The sequence below is a fragment of the Meriones unguiculatus genome, chromosome 18 (assembly GCF_030254825.1).
Source record: "Meriones unguiculatus strain TT.TT164.6M chromosome 18, Bangor_MerUng_6.1, whole genome shotgun sequence".
NCBI lineage: Eukaryota > Metazoa > Chordata > Mammalia > Rodentia > Muridae > Meriones > Meriones unguiculatus.
This window is the reverse complement of record NC_083365.1, coordinates 61079-84598: the sequence shown is the minus strand read 5'-3', so window position 1 is coordinate 84598 and position 23520 is coordinate 61079.

Below are 23520 nucleotides of genomic sequence, written 5' to 3'. Positions count from 1 at the left end.
GCAGGGTTCAGGGTGGGCAGGGCTCCCGCGCCAAGGACGGTTATGTGGCTCTTTCTCTATGGCACACGAGAGCTTCTAGAGTGGAGGGTAGCAGAAAAGCGATTTAACTCTTGTTCTGCAAAGACATCCCTGGATGTTGACAAAGGAGAAAAACAATCACAAGGAGACTGGAGTGGGAGCCAGAAGTCAAGACACTGGGTATCTTGACTGGGTAAGAGCTGTAAGGGCAGTGGTGATGGGCCAGCATACTCCGGGCAAAACTGGGCAGAAGTAGAGGGATTCTGGAAGTACTGGGAGTAGACTAAAGGATGGCCGACCCCTCTTGACACCTGATGGTCTCTTTAGCACCCTTTTTTCCTGTGTGTCATTCAGTGCTGGGGCATCTAATCACCCCATGATAGGAATACCTGAAAAGCAGAAGGGCCTGGGGGCAAGCTGAAGGATTTTGTTTTGTGAGCTCCTTGTCTTGGAGCTGTTGACTTCTCCATCAACTCTGAGAAAGATGTCTGCAATAAACCCTGATACTTTGGTACTCAAAGTCATCTCCAGAGGGATCAAAACAAGGGGTTCTGTTCTTCTGTCCTCAGTTTTGCAGGCGGGAACATGAGCTGTTTGTACATCCACTTGCCCTCCTCCTTCCCAGCTCTCATATGAAAACCAAAAATTTGGTGTCACACAGGCTGGTTATCAGAGTCATGGTGCCCCCTGTGGCATTATTCCTGAGCAGAGGCCATGGAGAGGAACTGTACTGAAGAACCAGATCGTGTATCATAAAGTGGTTGCTTCGCACTGACAGTAAGATGAGGAGAGGGGGCTGGAGAGACAGCTCAGGGGTGAAGAGCCCTTGCTGCTCTTGCCTAAGACCCTGGCTCAGTTCTCAGCACCCGCAGCAGCTCACAGCATGTGCAACTCCATTTCTAGAGAATCTGTCGCCCTCTTCTAGCCCCCACAGGCACCAGGCATGGTGCACACACACCCATGCAGGCAAACTCTCATGCACATAAAATAAATCCTTTTTTCTAGAAAGATGAGGACAGAGCTATCCCATGAGTGGAGGCCTCGCCGCAGGCATCACTGAACACAGGTGTGGCTTGGGCTCGCCCTGGCAGGCATGTGCTCAGGCCTTGGCTAACCAGAGGCAGCAGGGAAGTTCAGCCGAGGCTGTGTGGCACAGATGTTCTCCAGCCCCTCCCCCGGTCAGCTCAGACAATTGCTTGGCATGTACACTGAGCTTCAGTAATACCCACGGGCTGGAGATGAGCTTAGTGTGAAGGAATGAGGACTCGCCCTTCTGCATATAGCCAACTCAGCCAGTTTCCTCATGGAACATAGAAGGGATGAGCCATGGCTGCAGGTGTGAGGCACATCTGTGTCCACTCCACGCCCTCCTTTCTTGGACCCTAGGGAGCCTCTACTCCTCCAATCAGTGAGCTTCACTCCCTTGCTCTGAGTCTGTCTCTGTCTCTCACTGCCTGCCCACACAAGGTGTTTGAGAAAACACCTGATTTACAGTTGCTCATAGATGTCAAATAAATTTGAGAAATGCTGCACTTAATAAGAGTAATTTATTCTCTCTCTCTAGCTCTCCTTCAAAATGCTTTAATAAGTTAATGTGTACTGAAATCTTGAAGGAAAATCTCCAGAAAAATATGGCATCATCCAGGAGGATCTTTGTTAAGGCAGAGAAGGGGAAAGATGGGGACGAAGGAAGGAGGAAGAGGAGAAGAAAACATGCCTGACATGCGGAAAGGGAGTTGCGAGGACCTTAGACAACAAACTTCTGCTGACGTGGCCAGGTGGCAGGGCCTGGGGAAAGCAGGCTCCACTGCTTTGTGAGAGAAGAGGCCCACAGGTGTCTTCCTCCTCATAGAACCAGCCAGTTCCACTGCTCAGAGCGGAGCTGGCCTCATGCCATGCTCTTCTAATGGGCAGGAATCATTTGCAGCACACCGGCCTAAAGGGTGGGCATGCTGAGACCATGACTCTCACATAGTGGGTGTTTTTTAATGAATCATAAATATTTGTACTATTATGAGAATATCCCAGGTATTGATTCTGTGTGGGTTTTGTAAGCAGTATAGTATATAGCTACAGTGGTACTAAACGTTAAAATTACCTGAGAAACACAGAGAAATCAACTGGGAGTTGCTGCTGCTGAAGACTGAAGCCTGGGTCCGCCTTTCTCAGAGCCGAGGCCCAAAGCAGTTTGGGCCAGAGAGCACCTACATGGCTGCCTGGAGAGCTGCCTCTCAGGGCTGGCTGGCTGGAGTCTACAGCCTCCTCCTCAGCCAGATGGCAGCCACCAGAGACGGAGGCACAGGATGTGTTTCCTCGCCAGATTCACGCTTCCAAAGCACACAGACCACCACCCCTTTCCACAAGTCTGCTTTCCTACAGGGACCAGATTTTTATTCCTGTTCATTTATTTTTAAAATGCAAACAAAGTGCATGTTGTCGACAGGACTAATAAGACATCTCAGGGAGGACCTCTTCCTTGCACAAGGTCGGTTGACTTCTGTTGCCATGGCTACCTCTGCCAGGGTTCCACCCTGGAAAAGATGGTCCTATGGAAGCACCAGCTGGGCGGGTCCTTGACTCCTTTCTCCAGCACTCCGCTAAGTGCCCAGATGTATTTCTCTTATGCATGAATTCCATTTCAGGGTGTCAGATCATCACCTAACTCACTCTTCAAATGTGGTCATGGAAAGAGCTAGGGCCTGGGTGCCAGGGGCCCTGGTTTCTAATCCGTACTCCCCAGAACTTTTACAAGCTGCAATCCAGCGGCCGCAGCTCAGGTGCCAGCAGTGGGCGGCAGCACTGAAGGCTGGGACAGGGCATGAAGAAAGCCCAACTCAATTCTCCCTCTCCTTGCTCACCCCTAGAGTAGTCTGAAACCTTGTGCGCTTAGCCGGGGCCTGGGGAGAGAGCTCAGTGGGTAGAGGTGCTCACTGTGTAAACATGAGGACTGAGTCCTCAGCACCCACATGCAAAGCCACACCAGTGTGTGGATCTGTAACCACAGTACCGGAGGGGTGGAGACGGGAGGTTCCCCAGAGCCTGCTGGCCAACCAGGGAAGCCAAATTGGTGAGCTCTGGCCTCAGTGGAAAACTGTCTCCAAAAATAATGTGGGAAGCACAGACCATCCCCAGTCTTCATAGGCATGCACACACACACACACAACATTAATTTGTGCTACAAACAAAAATATAACCTTAAGTTTGTCTGTGCCTTCTACACTTAATTCACGGAGACATGTTTTTCTCCCAGCTATAATCAGATCAGCCCAGGCATCACCTCTGCAGGACCACTGTTGGAAACAGTCTGTATCTGCTTGTTAGGAAAACAAAACCTCCACCCTGACCCAGTGTGAGATCTTCGCTCCTCTGCACTTGAAGGAAGGCAGGTTGTGTCTCCTAGCCTGCCTATGCTCTTCTGAGCCTAGCCACTGTCTGGTCCGTGAGCCCAGCTCCTGCCTCAGGCTGGGCTGGTGTGTAGAAGGTCCTTACCAGCTAGCTGAACAGTAGGCCCCACAGCTAATGCTGCCTCTTCTCCTGTGCTCTTTCCAGCTTTGAGACCCTTCTGTAGTTCCCTTGGTGCAGGCGGACTCCCCCAGCGTTGCTGGTAACCACTTCCATAGCCTCCAGGTCCAGGGGTTACCACCTGCTCTGGCTCCTGAAGACCCTCCCCTACCTAATGGCCTCTTGGACAGACCCTACCGGGCCCCCTCCTGCATGGGCCCACAAGTGACACTCTAAGAATAAACAGGCGGCTGCCTTGACCCTGTCCCCACTATCTACCTCACCTTCTCAGATAGAAGAACTCTGTGTCCACCCCTTCAGGGGACTCATTTCCAAGCGCTCTGAGTCACTGGCTAGAGATAGCCGCTCTAGCTCTCCCCTGTTCCCCTGGAGGAAGAACAACGGGCGGTACATGTCCCAGTGTTGCTGTCTCTTCAGACACTCCCCCCACAGTCTTTTATGGCCTTAGCTGTACACCTGGCGAGGAAGGCCGTGAATCATGGGGTCAGTTGCTTGGTTCAGCATCCCATTGGTGCGTCTTACATCCTGGATCCCAGTCAAAACGTCCATTTTAACATTCATGACACCCATCTCAGGTTTCAGTTAGTCACGTTTAAATGGAAGCTTGGTGGGGGCTTGGCTTCAACCCATTCATTCCACATTCCAGCATAGAGTAGGCGTAATCACTAAAATCATGAATTAACAGTAACTAGAGGAGCCCCCATGTTCTCAACCTGTGAGCATTAGACATAGGAACCCTACCATAGGAATGAGCCCTACCCCTGCCCCCAGAGCTGGGAACCAAACCCAGGGCCTTGCATTTGCTAGGCAAGTGCTCTACCACTGAGCTGAATCCACAACCTCCAAAATGATTTTTTATTTACCATTTGCTGCACCACTGGAAACTGCTGGCCACAGTAAGCACCTAAGAAAATGGTTATGAATAAAATAACAAGCCCAGGCAAGGGGCTACAGTGTGTGTGTGTGTGTGTGTGTGAGAGAGAGAGAGAGAGAGAGAAAGATCTCAGGATGGCCTTCTGATCCTCGTCCTTCCACCTCCATTGGCAGGGTTAGAGGCATGTGACACTCCATCTGTTTTATGAGGTGCCAGAGCTTGAACCTCAGGCTTCATGTGTGCTAAGCAAGCACTCTACAGCTGAGCCACATCGCCAGCCCAGGTCTAGGCTAGATCCAGGACAGCGCAGCATCCCTCCTGCCCTTCCTCCAAACCTCCCCTGACCACACTGTTTAAAAGCCCAGTAACAGATCCTCTGTGCTGCATGAGTCTTTCCTGACAATGTGGACCTCTCCATTCAGCCAGGGCAGCTGCCAGCCACTGCCCTGGACACAAGAAAGGGCCAGAAGGCTAGACTAAAGAGCCTGCACGGTGCAAGCCAGGAGGCAGTGGGCAAGGGAGTGGGCACTGTGAGAGGTTGGCAAGAAGGTAAAGAGAAAGGTTAGGTAAGGCCAATGCATTTTAAGGGCTTCCTGCTGGCACTTCGCCCTCCCATGCAACTTTTAAGAATCGGTTGATTTCTAGAGCTAGAAGGAATTGTTAATATTATCAGATTCTGTGGTTTTTAAACAGATCTGAGCCAAAGACGAAGATGCTTATTTAAATGAACTTTTACCAGTCAGCCAATAAGAAAATCAGATAAATGCCGTTCATCTGGTTCTGAGTGGAGAATGAACACACACATAGGTATAATTACATGCACACAAACACATACATATCACCTATGCAAATGCATACCTACACATATAGATACACATACATTCACTCTACATACCCACACGAACACACATACATATATGAAATACACACACACAAACATATATCAAGAAACACAGACACACAGTTTTCGCACCGGGTCAGTGAGTGCTCATGAAACAGCGTGTCCAGACACCGTGAGTAGAAGGCTCTGAGCACCCTCCACCACCGCCATGGTCAAGGGCTATCAGAGGTCAGGAGTAGACAGCAGTAGAGCAACATCTCCCTTGACCACAGAGTGCTGTCCTCTTCTCAAAGGTCACCCATTCTAGTCTATTAGCATTTGTGGAGACAAAAGAGCCCTTTCATGGGGCCACTGAGTACTTCCCTGTGGATTTACTGCCACAAACCCCGCACTCCTGTCACAGATGCGCATTGTTGTATTAACCAGGCGCGCAGTTCTTTCACCTTCTCAGAGCCATGTAAATTGCAGCTAATTGTGCAGCCCCATCGCTATCTTTCCTTTAAATGTGCTTTGCGGCAGCGTGGAGTGATTTGCTGAGATGCAGATAAACTCCATCTCTCAGCCGGTCTGGGAGTCCAGTAAGAGTTGCAGAAAAAAATGAGCACAGTTTGCTCTCAACAAACCTTTGCTCAGAGGTGACCACTGCTTCCTGTCTTTGGGACTTAGAAGCAATCTGTTGAGTAACGTGTCTAGGCTCTTGCCAAGGACTCCAGTCAGCAATTCCCACCAAAGTTGCTTAAGGTTTCCGGACCTCCTGCTCTTGCTTGCTGGACAGCGTCCAGGTCACAGATATGTGTTGGTATGTTTTCTTTTAATGTATACACCTTACCCTTGTTCATTTAAATACTGATTTTTCCCCCATCCCACCCCCAACTCTCTGGTTTCAATCCAGATATTGCATTGTGATACTCATTCTAAGCATCCTGTCTCAACTCTTGTATAAACAGGAACAAAATAAAGCAACTGGACACAATGTTGAGCAGGGAGGAGCCAGAGGACAGGAAAGAGGGGAGAAGCCAGAAGGCAGGAAAAGAGTGGGAGGAGAAGGGGCGAGAGAGAGCGAGGAGAGCAGAGCGGGAGGACAGAGCTTAGAGGACTTGGAGCATGAACCAGACCTAAGATTTCACAAAAAGCAAGTATAATGTGGGAAATCTAAATGTTAGGAAACTGAGGGCTTGGAGGTTTAGGAGGGACTAAATTTTGCCCAGCATTGTGTTCTAGGTTAACTAAAAACCCAGTCTCTGTGTGGTGATTTGGTTTTACAGTTGTTTAAGATTAACAGCAAAATTTACTAGAAGATAAAAAAATATATAGTAAATATTAATAGTCGCCTACAACAGATATGGCTTCTTCATCTCTGTCGCTCTACGTTTTATCGCAGGTATGGGCTACTCTCCCCTGGAGTGCTCAGTTCGGTGTAATTATTTCTGTATCAGCAACCCAGGCAGAGCTCAGGGCAGCTCAAGAACAGACTTTACAATCAAGCCTGCCTCCTCACTGTGAGCTGCTACATAATTACCTCTCTGATCCTGAGAGATGAGCTCATGGGAGAGCTTCAAGGATCGACACAGCTCCGTACAGGAGGTGCTCCCATGGTGTCTGCTACCTATCTGCATGGTGTTACTATAAGAAGGCGGGAGAAAGCAGAGCAGGCGTGGATGGAGGCCCACATGTGAGGAGACATTTACGGGAACACAACTGGGTTACATTTCAAGGTCTCCTTTGGCAGCTTGGGTTCTCACAGAAAAGAAATCTTGAGAGGTTGTCTATCTCTGGACTGTGAATCTGCAGCCCGGGTCAGATGCAAGTCTTAGGGGGTGCCGGAGCCAGCCAGCAGAGTGGAACGGTTCTTGAGTTGGGAATGAGGATTAATATTATTTAAATAAACACACAGCACACAGGAAACTTTTTTAAAGGTCCAGACTCGACAGCCACAGCAAAAGGCAGGCTGCTGCATCAAGCAGTACAAGCAGCAAGTCTCAAGTCTCTGCCTCCTCCTCTGCCTCCAGCCCTCTGTTTCCTAACATTTAGATTTCCCACATTATACTTGCTTTTTGTGAAATCTTAGATCTGGTTCATGCTCCACGTCCTCCAAGCTCTCTCCTCCAGCTCTGGTCTCCTCGTGCTCTGCTCTCCTCATGCTCCTCCCACCCTTTCCTGTTCTCTGGCTCCTCCCATTGCACAACATTGTATCTAGTTGCTTTATTTGTGTCCTGTTTACACAAGAGTTGAGACAGGATGCTTGGAGCATCATCTTCAGCCTTCTTCTGCAGTAACTGTCTTTATTGTAGAGTTTCTAAGCCAGAGTAGAAACATCTCAGAACAATGGGGAAGAGGTGTGATCCTCACAAGCTGTCCTACCTGCTGTCACAAACAAAAGGAGATGGACTTGCAAATTCTACCCTGCCTTTAGTAAAGGCTTCCTAAAAGCCATCTCTCCATCAAGATTTAAATATCAAAGCAGGCTGCTGGAGTCACAGCTCCCGACAAGGGGGCAGCCCCTGCTGATTCCTGGAAGAGCCCACCTTTTGGGGTACACACAGTGGGGTTCGTGGGTAGAGGCTTCTGGACTGTTCTTAGTGCTGAGGGAGCTCACCAGAGGATTTGGATATTCCCTGAGGTCTCTTGCCTTGGAGAGACAGGACCAGGTACAAGGCGGCTCCACAGAACACTGCAAACCCAGCACGCAAAAGACAGCCCTTGTGTGGAAAACCGCAGAAATGTCGTGCCAGGCCTTTCAGCTGCACTGGGCTTTACATGTTCTAGGTTGATTTTTAGAGCCAATTTGTGTTTGTTTGTTTGTTGTTGTTGTTGTTGTTTTTTGCAGGGGGGTTCTTTTATTTTTTTCAGTTTAAAACAAAAACAAAAGCAAAGGTTGCGAATCCTTTCATATTCTCTTGTTATAGATACGTCAGCAGGGGGACGCCATTGATTGTCCTCTGAAAGTGACCCCTCCAGTGCTGCCTCGGCATCAGCCCATCAGAGAACTCTGCAGCACTCACTCTCCTGGCTGAAGGCGAGGCAGTGACCTGGTGGGTGGCTTTCTTTTTCCTTAGGTACCTACTTCCGGCTGAATGGTCTGGGCCTGACCCAGAAAGGCCGCCTCTCCCTGTGCTAACCCTGACCAACGTCCAGCAGGAGTCTGGAGTCACTGAGAATGAAACCCCAACAGCCAGGAAGCCAAGCCCCAGAGGTAAAAGGCACACAAAACATCTGGCCTCTGCACTCATAGCCTTAATAAACACTGGCAGAAACCCATAGCCTGTTAGCTGTCCCGTCCCTCCTCCACACCCTGACCACGGTGCATGTTGGGGCTTTGACACTAGCCTTTAGCAAGCAGTTCAGAGGAGGTCCAGGTTCCTGCTCTGAAAAGCTCTGCAGTTTGTCCAAAGCTGTGGTGCCACCTTGGGGAGCCACACCAATTCACTGTAGGGCATCCTGCGAGGACGCTTGCCGGGTGGGTAGTTACCTCACACAGCTGCTCTCAGTGCAGGCCAGAATGGAATGTGGCTTCCCCATGCTGGCTTAGGGACTTCTTCAGCTGACTCTATTTACTTATGCTCCAGAGCTGGCATCTGTTCCTAAACCACTGCTGTGCTAATGAAGCTTCTCAGTGCACCCTCGTGCCCTGCTCCCATTTGGCAGGCATCCTCGAACCAAGTGTCATCCGCATGGGAGTTCAAAGCTTGCCCTGCGGTCCAGCTGAGGCCAGAGCTGCCCAGAGAGGAGTAGCCTGAGCATAGGCTCCAGGCCGGGATTTGTCCCCTAGCTTGCGCCCTTCACTAAGCACCCCGGTATATGCATATTTCCTCGGGGGCAGGGTACACACGTGCCCCTAAGTAGAGGCCAGAGAACAGCCTGTGGGAGTTGTTCCTCTCTTTCTTCGCTGGAGATCAAACTCAGGTCACAGCAAAGCACTCTGCAGTGAGTGCCCTGACCCTCTGAGCACCTCACCAGCCCAACCCTGTGTGTGTGTGTTTCCGAATTGGCTCTTAGCTGTTGACAACAGAAGCCACACACTAGAAGGACATTTTATTGTAGGAGCTGGTTGTTTAGTTCATTATCATCATGGTAAGAAGCATGGTGGCATGCAAGCAGGCATGAGGCTAGAGAAGGAGCTGACAGTTCTACATCTTGATCCACACACAGCAGAAAGACACTGTCTTCTGCAGGCAGCCAGGAGGAGGCTCTGATTCCACACTGGGTGGAGCTTCAGCATAGGAGACATTAAACCCACTGACACAGTGACAGACTTATTCAAACAAGGCCACACCTACTCCAACAGGGCCACACCTCCTAAAGTGCCATTCCCTGTGAGCCAAGCATTCAACCACATGAGTCTGTGGGAGCCATTCCTATTCGAACCACCACAGAAGGGACTTGGGGAGCAGGGTACAATCAATTTACTGGTGTGGGGTGTGGGGGCTTTATAATGGACCTATGGCAAAACCTGGGTGTGCTGGCTAGTTTTTTGTCAACTTGATGCAAGCTAAATTCATCTGAGAGGAGGAACCCTCAACTGAGAATATGCCTGCACTAAGACTGAGCTGTAGGTAAACCTGTAGGGCATTTTCCTCCTGATTGTTGTGGGAGGGCCCAGCCCATTGTGGTTGGTGCCACCCCTGGGCTAGTGGTCCTGCGTGCTCTAAGAAAGCAGGCTGAGCAATCTGGGAGGAGAAGCTAGCAAGCTATATTCCTTCACGACCTCTACATCGGCCCCAGCAAAGAGAATCTGAGGACTGCTGCTTTGGGGACCCTGCCCTACCTGAGCGTTTTCTCTCTCCTGTTCTCCTGGCAGTGTGACACCAGCAAGGGCCCTCCCTAGAGTCTGACCTCCCTGGGTCTCCTAGGTGGTGATTTCAGCTGCTGCTATGCCTGGTCCCTGAGTCTCCAGCCACACTGACATCACCCCTGTTGTCTTGGGCTCTGTGGTTGCCTGAGACAATTTCCATGATTGAAATCCATATTTGAGAGTCCATTTCTCCTTCAAAATCTCATCCCATATGGGAGTAACTTTTCTCTGTCTCACCCTGACATCTGTCCCCTAAATTATAAGCTCCACTCAGTACTTTGCTCCACTAAAAAACTGCCTGGAATCTCTGACATGGGAGTCTAAACTGGGAAACACGGGATTAAAAACAACAAAAACAATAGGTTCCCTAGCGATCTTTGTCAGACTGTAAGAGGGAAAATCTGAGCAGGAAGAAAATAGGACATCTTGTTAACTTTTCCAGTATCTGACCTTCTCAAGACTGTTTCTGTTGCATGCCGGAGGTTCAAAGTGCTTTCTGAGATTATGAATTATTTCTCTGCTCTAATTACTGCTGCATGTCCTAGGATCTGTAGAGATGTGTCTTTTGGTATGCTTATCAGCTGGGGGCTGGCAGTCCCATGTAGCTTCAGGATGGGGCTGCTCAAGGTAAATCAGAGTTAGGACTTTCAGCCAATCCCAGGGGAGCAGGCAAAGATCTAAAGACGAGCTGATCTTTAGCAAACAATGTAATAAAGCCTCCATAAAACCCAACAGGACAGGTTATTACGGGAGTAGCCAGGTGCTGAACACACAGAAATTCCTGGTTAAGTGCTCTGTCTGCCGCTACAGAGGGGCTTAGATACACTCCTCCACAGCTTCTTCCACCCCTGGCGTAAGGCAACCAGAGTGATAGACTTATGACCCGGGCTGTAACTTCACTAAGCAGCTGAACTCCTACTGTGTGGCAATCTGGAGGTGGGGCAGTACAGCAAGGTCAGCTGCCTGCCAATCAGGCACAGAGCAACCTAGCTATACCTTGATATATCTTGAACCATCACTAAACCGCTGAGATCAGAGATTCCTCCCTGTGAAAGCTGGCTGTCGTGTGCCAGCCTCTCCCACTGCAAATGACAAGGGCGACCACAAGGTATTCCATCTGAAATCTGTCCTAACGCTTCTCTATTAAACCTGAAGAGAATCTTTATTATTTAAAAACAGTTAGTGATGGGTTGCTGGGAGGCCCCAAAACTTGTGTTGAAACATCCAGGGCTAAGGAACTGGAGAGCTGGCTAGCAGTTAAGTGCACTCACAGCTTTTGCAGAGGACCCAGGTGCACTTCTCAGAATCCATATGACGGCTCAAAAACATCTGTTCCTCCAGTTTCAGGGAATCTAGCACTCTCTCTGGCCTTCACAGGCACCATGCATGCACGTAGTACATATACATACAGACAGACCCCTCCATGATATGGCTAAGGGAAAAGTGTTTATTGTGCATAGAAGAGAACATCCAGAGGCATCTGGAAGAGTCCAAACAGAGAGAAAGTAGTAGATTGAACATGGCCAGCAGACTGGACCTGTCAGGGATAGAAGCAGGAGCAGAGCAGAGAGGAAAAAAATAGAGGGGGAGAGAGGGGAGACAGAAAGGAAGACAGAGACAGAGGCAGACAGGCAGACAGACAGACAGGCAGACAGACAGACAGAAAGTAGCCAAAGGAGCAGGGTTATAAGGAGGATGAGTGGTGGAGGGGAGGGAAGCCTGTGAGCTGGAAGGAGTTTAGGGGAGGGGAGGAGGGGAGAAAGGCTAGGGAGATACATGGACTTTGGAATGTGTAACAGGTACTTGTGGTGCTGAAGGACCCTGAAGATGGACGTGCACTTTGCTGTGCTAATAGGCACTGCAGAGAGCTGTTTGTCCCTTGTGGAATTTAGGGAAAGAGTTTCCTTTGGAGCTGACAACTCACACACATACAAGTAAGATAATGAACTCCCAGGGCTAGTCCCTATCACTCATGCACAAGCAGACAAAGGGTTTAGCAGTGTCAGAAATTGCCAGAGCTAAGTTGCACGGATGTGCCTGTTCTAGGATGCCCATGGATGTGTCAGATTCCGGGATTCTCTGGTTCCTTCAAGGCCTTGTACAGGAATATATATTTAGCTATCATGTTGAGCTGGGGAATCCAGATTCTAGAAGATCCTCCATGGCTAAGAACTCCCTCAGCTGTTTTATGGCTGGGGTTCCGGATGATAAGGAGCCACTCCTAAAGTGACTAGAAAGGCTCCTTTTGCTTGGAGTTAGCATTAAGTCACAGGAATTGGAGATATGGGCCTTAGAGAGGGAAACATTACATTCAAGTGAGGCTAGCTTTTAAAGAGTTATATTGTGCAGGTTTGTTTGTTTTTAAGATCTTGAAGAACTGAATTCAATTCCTCTCTTAGTCATGTGAGAAAACACAACATAGAAACATACCCGATGGAGAGAGCAGGCTTCATGCCACCCAGAATCTGCTGGTGTCTTAATCTTGACTTGGCAACCTCCAGCAGCACAAATAATCAACTTCTCTTTCTTGTATATCTTATCAAAACAGGTGTTTTTAAAGGTCAGGAAGAAAACAGAATACCTGGCTACGGCTCCTTCACCCACAGCTGAGAAGGATGATTTGCTGTGTGGACAATTCAGGTGGCATTTGGCTTTTGTTTTTGTTTTTGTTTTTCCAGACAGGATTTCTCTACATGGCCCAGAATGTCCTGGATGTCACTCTGTAGACCAGGGTTAGGGTTAGGATTAGTGTTAGGGTTAAGGTCAGGGTCAGGGTCAGGGTCAGGTTTAACATTAGGTTAAGGGTTCAGGTTAGGTTTAGGAGTAGGGGTCGGAGTAGGGTTAGAGGTAGGGTTGGGCTAGGGCTAGGGTTAGGGCTAGGATTACTATTAAGGTTAGGCCTAGGGTTAGGATTGGGGTTAGGGTTAGAGGGGTTAGGGTTAGGATTAGGGTTAGGGATAGGGTTAGAATTAGGGTTAGGGGTTAGGGTCAGGGTTAGGGTCAGGGTCAGGGTCACGGTTGGGGAATCAGGGTTAGTGGTTGGGGTTAGGGTCAGGATTAGACTAGTTAGGGTTAGGGTTAGGGTCGGGGTCAGGGTCAGGGGGTTAGGGTCGGGGTTGGGATAGGAGTTAGGGTTAGGGTTGGGGGGTTAGGGTTAGGGTTAGGGTTAGAGGGTTAGGGCTAGGGTTATGGTTATGGTTAGGATTAGGTTAGGGTTAAGGCTAGGGTTAGATTTCGGGCTAGGTCTAGGGCCAGTGCTAGGTCAGGGTTAGGTTAATATTAGGATTAGGTTTAGGGTTAGTGTTAGGGTTAGGTTTAGGGTTAGAGGGTCAGGGTTAGGGTTAGAGTTAAGGTTAGTTTTAGGATTAGTGTTAGTGTTAGGGCTAGGGCAAGGATTCGGGTTAGAGTTATGGTTATGGTTAAGGATAGGGTAATGGTTAGGGCTATGGCAAAGGCTAGAGTTAGGTTTACAGTTACAGTTACATTTAGAGTTAGAGGGTTAGAGTTAGGGCTAGGGCTAGGTCTAAGGCAAAGGCTAGGACTAGTGTTAGGTTAGGGGTAGGGCATGGTTAGAGTTAGGGATAGGAAAAGTTTAGGGTTAGGGTTAGGGTTAGGGCTATGTCTTAGGCAAAGGCTAGGGCTAGGGTTAGGCGTAGGTGTAAGGTTGGTGTTGGGGTCAGGGTTAGACCTAAGGCTAGGCTTAGGGCTGGCATTAGGGTTAGTGCTAAGGTTAGGGTTAAGGCAAGGGCTCTAGCTAAGGCTAGAGGTAGGGTTAGGGTTAGGGTTAGGGTTAGGGTTAGGGTTAGTGCTAGATCTATGGCTAGGGTTAGGACTGGGGCTAGGGTTAGTGTTAGGGTTATGGCTAGGGATTGGGCTAGGGCTCATGTTTGGGTAAGGGTTTGAGTTAGGGTTAGTGTTATGGTTAGGGCTAGGGCTACGTCTATGGTTAGGTTTAGGGTCAGGGTTATGTTTAATGTTAGGGTTAAGTTTAACGCTAGGGCTAGGACTAGGGTTAGGGTTAGGGATAGGGTTAAGGCTACGGCTACAGCTAAGGTTAGGGATAGGGATAGGATTATGGTTAGGTTTAGGGTTAGGTCTAGGGCTAGTGTTGTGGCTAGGGCTAGGGCTATGTCTATGGTTAGGGTTAAGGGTAGGGTTAGTGTTAGGCCTAAGGCTAGGGCTAGGTTTATGGTTAGGGTTATGTTTAGGGTTAGGGTTAGCACCAAGGCTAGGGCTAGGGCTAGGGCTAGGGCTAGAGCTAGGGTTAGAGCTCAGGCTAGGGCTGTGTTTAGGGTTACATTTAGGGTTAGGTTTAGAGTTAGGGCTAGGGTTAGTGCAAGGGCTAGGGTTATGGTTAGGGCTAGGTTTAGTGTTAGGGTTAGGGCTAGGGCTGGGGCTAAGGTTAGGCCTACCTAAGGCTAGGGCTAGGGTTAGGGTTTGGGTTAGGGCTAAGGCTAAAGATAGGGCTAGGGTTAAGGTTAGTCTTAGGGTAGGTTTAGGGTAAGGGTTAGGGTTAGGACTAGGGCTAGGGCAAGGGTTAAGGCTAGGGTTATGGTTAGGGTTAGGGTTATGGTTAGGGCTAGAGTTAGGGCTAAGGTTAGTGTTAGCATTACGGTTAGGGTTAGTATTAGGGTGATGGTTAGGGATAGAGGGTTAAGATTAGAAGGTTAAGGTTAGAGTGTTTACATTAAGGTTGGGTTAGGGTTATGGTTAGGGCTAGGGCTAGGGTTAGTGTCATTCATTCATTTTAATGACAGTATCAAAGCTGTCATTAAAGCTGAGATACCATCTAACATATTAAAATTTTTATTTATATAAAAGTCAATCCCATTTTTATCAACAGTATCTTCATGGGATCCTAAGCTTACATATACATTTAAAATAACCTTTTTTCTAAAGTTTAATCTTATATTTTTTGTGGGGTCTCATCACCCCATTTTCTGTAATTAAGTGAATTAAAATAAGACATTTGATAAAGGAGGAGGCTACAGCTGGGATACAAAGTGAATAAATTGTATTAAATAATAAGAAAGAAAAATTTTAAAAATAAAATAGGAAATACAAATAGGACAAAAACAAGCAAACAAATTTCAAAACACAAAAGACTCATGTGAGTAATGGCACTCATTTGGCATGTGTATGTGTGTGTGTGTGTGTGTGTGTGTATTCTGAGATAAAATACACATAAAATTTATGTAACATAGGCAGGAGAACCTTAGATTAATGTGGAAATAAAATAAATATGATTTAAATATGTTGTTTGAGAATGAGGAAAATACAATTTAAAAATTTGAAAATATCCTTTATGGAAAAATATCATAAAATACCATTTTTTTAACTCTGGAAATTTTCAAGATCTTCCAAATGTTGAATTTATCTTTTACCTGTGTCACGAGTGCTTGATTATGCCGGAGGACTTTAACTGAGATGCCACAAAGGGCGGCAAGGTATTGATAAAAGCCAACACCAGAATGATTTTTGAATGCTGCTTTAGTCACACTAATCACACAGATATCTTTTATGGGGAATACAATCTGGCCACATGTAGGGTAGGCTACGTAATTTTATTGTGTATATTGATGGACAAGAAATTAACTTTTTGATGCAATTGTATTTTAAATAATCATGATTGTATTGTCAGTATTTTAATTTTTGCAGTATTTTAATTTATATATAGTTTCTTTTTACCTCAAGTTAATCCCTTCATTGTCTCAATTCCCTCAAGACCCATTAAATTTTGTGTTCATTTTTCACTTTCTTAGAGTATTGAGGTTCCATTTTATATGGGGATGACACCATGAAAATTAACTGTTCTATGCATGACACTGCTAATACAAAAACATCATTAAAATAAAAAGTAGGCCTGTCAGAATCACCCCAGACTTCTCAACAGAGACTATGAAAGCCAGAAGGGCCTGGGTGGATATCATGCAGACACTAAGAGACCACCGATGCCAACCCAGACTACTATAGCCAGCAAAACTTTCAATCAACATAGATGGAGAAAACAAAATATTCCATGACATAACTAAATTTAAACAGTATATATGCAGCAACCCAACCCTACAGAAGATACTAGAAGGAAAACTCCAGTCCAAAGAGGTCAACTACACCCAAGAAAACACAGGTCCAAATTGAGGCCAAGACCAGGAGAGGAAGTCCATGCCTGACACTGCCTGGATGAACCAGAGTCAGGACAGCCTAGAGACCCAGGATATATGTAAACATGGCAGGCAAAAAATGTCAATGAAAGATATTCTGCTATAATCATAGATTTGTGCCTAACCCAGTTATCATTAGAGAGACATCACCAGACATCTGATGGGAGTAGATGCAGAGACTCACAGCCAAACACAACGATGTATCCAGGGGAACCGCACAAATGAAGAAGGAAGTATTGTAGGAACCAGAGATATTGAGGACACAACAAGAACACGGCCCACTGAGTCAACGGGGCTCATAGGGGATCACAGAGACTGAAGCAAAAAAATGTAAATAGTCTGTGGGTCTTTTGAGCTAGGTCATCTGCACACACCTTATGATTACTAGCTTGATGTTCTTGTGGGACTTCCAACAGTGAGAGTGGGGGTGTCTCTGACTTTTTCCTGATCTAGCCACACTTTCTCTCCTTATGTACTGCCTTGACCAACTTTGAGGTGAGGGATTGTGCCGAGTCTTGTTGTAACTTGTTAGGCCATCAGATTTGTTTTCATTGAAAATAAAGTAGCAGTGGATCTGAAGGAGAGGTGAGGTGGGCAGAGTGGAGGTGGATACATGGAGGCTGGGAGGAGGAAAGGGTCAGGAAACTGCAGTTGGGATGTAATGAATGAAACAACAACAAAAATAAATGCTAAATTAAAATAAACTATCAGCAGCCAGGTATGTTGGTGAATGCCTGCAATCCTAGCACTCAGAAAGTCAGAGGCAGGTGGATCTCAAAGAGTTCTACAAAGAGAATCCAGGACAGCCAAGGCTACTCAGAGAAATCCTGTCTTCAAACAAACAAACAAACAAACAAACAAAAACTGTCAGCGTTTGTCTTTCATATTTGAGAACTTTGTTCTATGTCCCACTTTTTAACAGGGTTTTTGTTGTTGTTTGTTTGTTTGTTTTATGGTTTCTTCATGTCTACATTTTATGAGTTCTTTGTACGGTCTAGATATAAACCTGTCTTATGCGTAGCTGGTAAAGACGTTTCCCATTCTTTAATCTGCTTCATCACCTAAAGTATGGATTGCAAAAGCTTTTTAGTTTTTTGAAGTCTCCTTTATTCATTCATGGTCTTCATGTTTGTGCTTGTGCTATTTTGGCCCTGTTCTCCTGTTCAGCAAGTCCTTCCCCGCAAATTCAAGGGTAGACCTTATTTTTCTCTACTGCTTTCAGCATAACTTGATTACGTTGTAGTTCTTCCTTGTTATTTATGAAGGTGAGTTTTTTGCATGGTGAGAGATAGGGATATTTTTAATTTGGAGCTATACAGCTTAGCAAGCACTACTGAAATTGTCTTTTCTCTAATATTGCTTTTCAAGATTATATGGCTTTAAGAGTGTTTGGTTTTTTTTTATTGTTGTTGTTGTTATGGTTCTTAATTCTATTGTAGTATACAGTGAGTCCATTATTAAGCCACTACAATGCTGTTTTTAATTACTACACCTCTTTAATTTAAACTGAAACATGGCAATGCCTTCAGAAAATATTTTTTTGGTTAAGGATTGTTTTTTGTTATTCTTGGTCTTTTTGGTTTACACGGGACTTCAAGACTACTTTCAGTTTCTTTGAGGAATTTTATCGAATGTCTGGTGGAGATTGCATTGAATACGTAGCTTCCTTTCTAGGGTAATCATTTTAGCAAGGTTATTTCTGCCAATCCATAAGCATGTATGGTCTTTCTATTTTCTGGTTTTTATTTTTCCAAGTGTCTTAAAGGTTTCCTTGCATCTGTTTGGTACATTTGATGTATGTATTATAATTCCAGAGTTACTCAGTTTAGTTTATTTACAGATAGCCTGTTTATGGATAATCACTGTGTTTGGGTAAATCTTTTGTTTTAGATCTGTGTTTCTTTTATGAAAGAGTGCATTTGCATTTGCTAAATTTTTTAAATGAGTATAAAGTTCCACCCTTAGTCTATTGACTAATTTTAGATTGAAGTACATTTTGTCAGGCATTAGAATACCTATATACATGGTAGTTTTCTGGTTCCATTTGTTTGGAATTATTGTTGGCCATTTACTGTAGGTATCTATGTCTTTGAAGGGAGGTTCTTAGAGGCAGAAAACACGAGAACCCTGTTTCTTATTGTGTCTGTGTTTTTAGTGAGAAACTGAGACCAGTAATGTAGTTATTATTGAAAGATGTGCATTGATTCTTATCATTTATTTCATTTCATGCTGTTTTCTTGGATCTGTTTTAATAAATACAGATTGGGCTGGCAATATTCACTTGTCACTTGTGACATCTTGGGTGTGTTTGTCCTTCACTTCAGACTGAAGTACTAGCATTCCTCCTGATTTCCTCATTAGGGCCCTCTTTATACTCACAAACTGATGCTTCGGGAGTTAGAGTACATCTTTTGATTTTCATCTGACCTCAAAGCTTTTATCAAACCATCTGGTGTTATTCTAAAAGGCTTGCCTTTATAAGTTACTTGATCTTTCTCAATGCAACTTTCAATACCATTTTTTTTTATTTTGTTTCTAGTGTCTTGACTATAATGCATCATGGAGAAAGTCTTTTCCAGTCGTGTGTATTTGGTGTTCTGTAGCACTCTTGTACCTTGTTAGGCATCACCTTTAGTAGTTTCGGGAATTTTTTTCTATACCTTTACTGAAAATATTTTCTATGCCTTTGCTAATGTTTTTTCCTTCTCTTTCTATGATCAAAATTCAGAGATTTGGCCTTTTGTTGATATCCCCAAACTATCTCATGCTCCATTCATATGCACTGTTAAGTTTCTCCTTGCCTGTTATTGATTGATTCAGCTCCTCTACTTGGTCTTCTATCTTTAAATCTCTGTTTTTAGCCTTGTCAATCCTGTTAGTGTTTCCTTGTTCAGAGTTTTATATTCAATCTATTGGGTTTTGCTTTTCAGCATTGTTTCAGTTTAGGTTTTCTCTAAAAATTTAAGCTTTATTTTCAAGTTATAGATTGACTTCCCTATGTAATTTTTTTTGTCTTTGTGTTCTTCAAGTACATTTGTACTCATTATTTAAATTCCGTGTTTCTAATTTCTTCCGATCATTCTCACTAAGGGAAATTAATATGGGATTTAAAATATTTGCAGGTGACGTGTTATCTTGGTTTTACTTGTATTAAAATCAGTTATTAATTAGTTAAAACATAATTATATAATTTCTGCATTGGGAGTTCACTTGTTGGTTTCAATTTTTTCACATCACCATTCATCGTTCACCACAGTGTCTACAATGTTCCAAATAGTGGATTCACTCCAGTCTTGGGAAAATTTAAACACTTTTTACCCTTTTAATTTTGTGTGCATTTGTGTTTTCCCACATGTATGTCTGTACATGACATGCATGTATGTTACCTGCAGAAGCCATAACTAGGCATTTGAGTCTTCAAAACTGTAGTTACAGAAAGTTGTGAGTCACCATGCCAGTGCTGGGAATAAATCCCAAGTCTTCTGGAATAGCAGCCAGTGACTTTAAGTGCTGAGCCATTTCTTCAAGAACAATGTTGGACCCTTGACTTACTCTGTGTGGTATTTAAGGCTACAGCCTTGACTCAGGTAATTTTTTTTTTCTTGGCTACAGCCCATAGCTTCAACTTTTAGAAAAAGAATCTCTAAAAAGGTTCTTCTGGCAGTGTAGAGTGGTCCTACGTTTCAAATGTGGATAAGGCCACTAAATATTGTTAGTAAGGCATATTGTCATTATCTTTCACTCATGCATGGTGCCTCCAGATTCCCTGGGTCTTCTAGTTTTAGTTTCTATAGGGTCTGTTGTATAAAGTTTTGAGTGGGACCCAGAGAAATACAGGTCAAGGGGAAGTGTAGACTTACTTTTTTTTAATTTTTATTTTTTTATATTAATCACAGGTTATTTACTTTGTATCCCAGCTGTAGCCCCCTCCCTCATTCCCTCCCAATACCACCCTCCCTTCCTCCTCTCCTCCCTGCCCCTTTCTAAGTCCACTGCTAGGGGAGGTCCTCCTCCCCTTCCATCTGACCCTAGCTTATCAGGTATCTTCAGGACTGTCTGCCATGTCCTCTTCTGTGGACTAGCAAGATTGTTCCTCCCTCAGGGGGTAGGGAGGTATAGGAGCCAGTCATTGAGTTCATGTCAGAAATAGTTCCTGTGTCCCTTAATAGGGAACCCTACTTGGTTACTGAGCTACCATGGGCTACATCCTAGCAGGGGTTCTAGGTTATATCCATACATGGTCCTTGGTTGGAGAAACAGTCTCATAGAGGACCCCTGTGCTCTGATATATTTTGTCTTTGTGGAGCTCCTGACTTACTTATTTTTTAATTTTACTATTAACTATTAACTCAGAAATTGACTGATATGAAAGTAAATACAGTATTAGCATAGTTTACTGTTCTAGCTAGAGATGAGGGCTTGGAACTCAAGACTTTTACACATTAAAAGTCAGGACAGGAGCCTATTTTTTCCAGTCAATATCATCTGCTTACTAAGTAACTTATATTTCTTCAATGTTTATCCTTAAATACTTCTTAGAAACTAATTTTCAGCATCTTATGTTCTTTTCAGATTATGATGTCTGTATCATCAATAAAGTGATTGTATTTTTATAATCACTCACTTCACACATTGTAAAAATAATTTTTGTCAGAAAATAACAAGAATAAAAAGATTTTTTAAATCCCCAGTCCTGTTACCAGGACATTTTCTCAAACGCATGTGTTTAAGTGTCATGGATATCCTGAACCAAAGAATATTGTTGAATTATTTGTTCTTCAGGCTGAATTCTCTGTGTCTAAGGGAGGAAAAATTTTGTGTTGATTGAAACACAGGTTTGCCTTATTATTCAGGATTGTACTGAATGTGATTTACTGAACACCAGGTTTTTCTATGGCTTTTCATTACATACAGTTTTATAATAGACAGTTTTCTGCTATTATCTACTCATTGCATGTTGTTAATCTGAAACAAAAAATAAAGTCCCAACAAGCTATGGTTTGACCTGTTAATATTTCTTAATATAGTACTTTTTTGTTTAATTTTTTTTTTGTCACTCTACTCACCCATTCTTTCTTAGATGAGTCAATTTATTTGGGGGACCATTCTTTCATTACCACATCACAATACACAGCACATTCACTGCCTTAAATTGCTGGTTGCTAGAAAATAGAATTCTACTCAATATAGCTTCCCCCAGACTATTAAGTGAAAGAACACACTGTAATGCCTTTAAATTGTTATACTTTTTTACAGAATGGAGAAGGATTTCTCACACACCCTAAAGATTTTAGAGCATGGTAAGCAGTTGGTGAGCACACTGACTTAGGTGCAGGAATGGATTACAATGATGCCTCTACTCAAAGATTAAAAGAAAAAAAGACTAAGAGTCAAGTAGCTCAAATCTAAGGAAGTAAACAGGGGACTTGATTATTTTTACTGAACTTAGGTAGATAATTTGGAAATGAGGAATACAGCAGGACTATAGTTTTCCCAAAGTGACCAATAAGCTGATTGTGTTGGGTGCACTCGTCATATTGTTCTGCATGTGCAAATGTGTAATAGAAGAAATTTGTGAGGCACCTATAGTCAGTAGAGTAGACTCCATTGTTGTCTTTGGGTTGAAAAAGCATGATCCCCTTATTGTCTTTGTGTGTGCATGGCATGAACATTTTCAGGCCTTCTCCTGATTCCCCTATCACAGGAACCTCTGCTGTAGCATGTTTTCATCAGCCGAAGGTGTTTTCATATGAAAAGTTCCTTGCTTCAAACTTGGCCGAAACAGCCCAATCAGAAAGTTGATCCCTAAAGTACAGCTGTCCATATTCTTGTCTGAAATCATGGTGCCTGTGGTTAGAAGATCCGAAACATTTCCAACTTGTTTTCAAACAAAATACAGGACCCCCAGATGCAGAGCCTAAGGGAAGAAAGAATTTCATAACTCTCAGAGTCAGGAAGAATTTGGGGTGATTAGTGTGACAGCTACACTCATTAACACAGTGAGAAACACACATGTTCACAAAACTTGAGGTGAATTATACCTGCTGGACATTGTTAAATTTGTATTCACTAGTCTTATGGCTGGGTCTGTATTATGTTAATATGATGTTCTGGATTTTTATCTCCTGGCTCTTGTATATTCCCAATTTTGTTTGGGCCTTTTCTGACAATCACTGCTATGTAACCATAAAGGAAGGTTTTACCATCAGGAAGATGTGATGATCGGCGCATTTTCCCTCGTGTTTATCACACAGTGTCCCTGACATAAAGAACACACACTATTTCCAGGATGTTCACATACAGTTTCCCTCGTGTTTATTACACAGTGCTCCTGACATAAAGAACACACACTATTTCCAGGATATTCACATGCAGTAAGTCCAAGTATTCACTGTACAAGTGCAGAGTTTTTCCGACTTAAAGGATTTCTAGGTTAAAACTTTGTTTTTCACAGTCCCCGTTTTCCATTCTCAAATCTCTTCAAGTATATTTCCCTTTTTTTGTTTCAAAGGAAAAGTAATGACTTCTATGTTACTCATTTTGCTTTTTTCATATGAGAGTGGAACTTCACAATCTTCTTTTGTCATACTTGTTGTGCCAGACTATTTAAATATTTCTGGTGCTATGATATTAGAGTGTGGATAATTTAATCTAAGAACAACCTGGTACTTCTTTAAGTCTAAATGTGCTTGTGAGAAGAGTCGATGTTGCTGAATGCAGAGACTACTGAGCTCCTGGAATGCTGCTAGACTGGCAAGTCTTGATTGTTTCATGCAGCTGATTTCACAACAGGACAGCCACCAGGACATTTGGGGAGCAATTTTGTACTCCACACTTATCTTTGTATCTATGATTTTTTTGCATGTTTTGTTTTTGTTTTTGCTAATCTTTTTTATTCTCATATTTTATAAGTTTACCTGTTTGCCATGTTCCCAGTACTTTGTCTCATTTATATGGATGTACTCAGTAAGATGCTCTGTGAGGGTGGGCATTTAAGGCTGTTTTTAGCCTTTCCCAATTTTTTTTAATTCCCTCAGTTTGTGTTTTCTTTATTGATTTTATTTCCAGGTTCAGGTTTTGAACATTTTTATTTGTTTATTTAGTTTGTACTTTATTTTCTTTTTTTAAGAAATTTAGTTATTTCCTCCATTTTTTTTTGTGTGTGTGTTTTCCTAGGTTTGTGAGATTTATTCATTTTCTCTTTAAGGACCTCTACAATCTCTATATAGTTTGTGTTAAGGTCCTTTACTTGTGCTTCATGTATGTTGGAATATTAAGAGGCTGTTGCGATAGAATAGCTGGGTTATAGTGT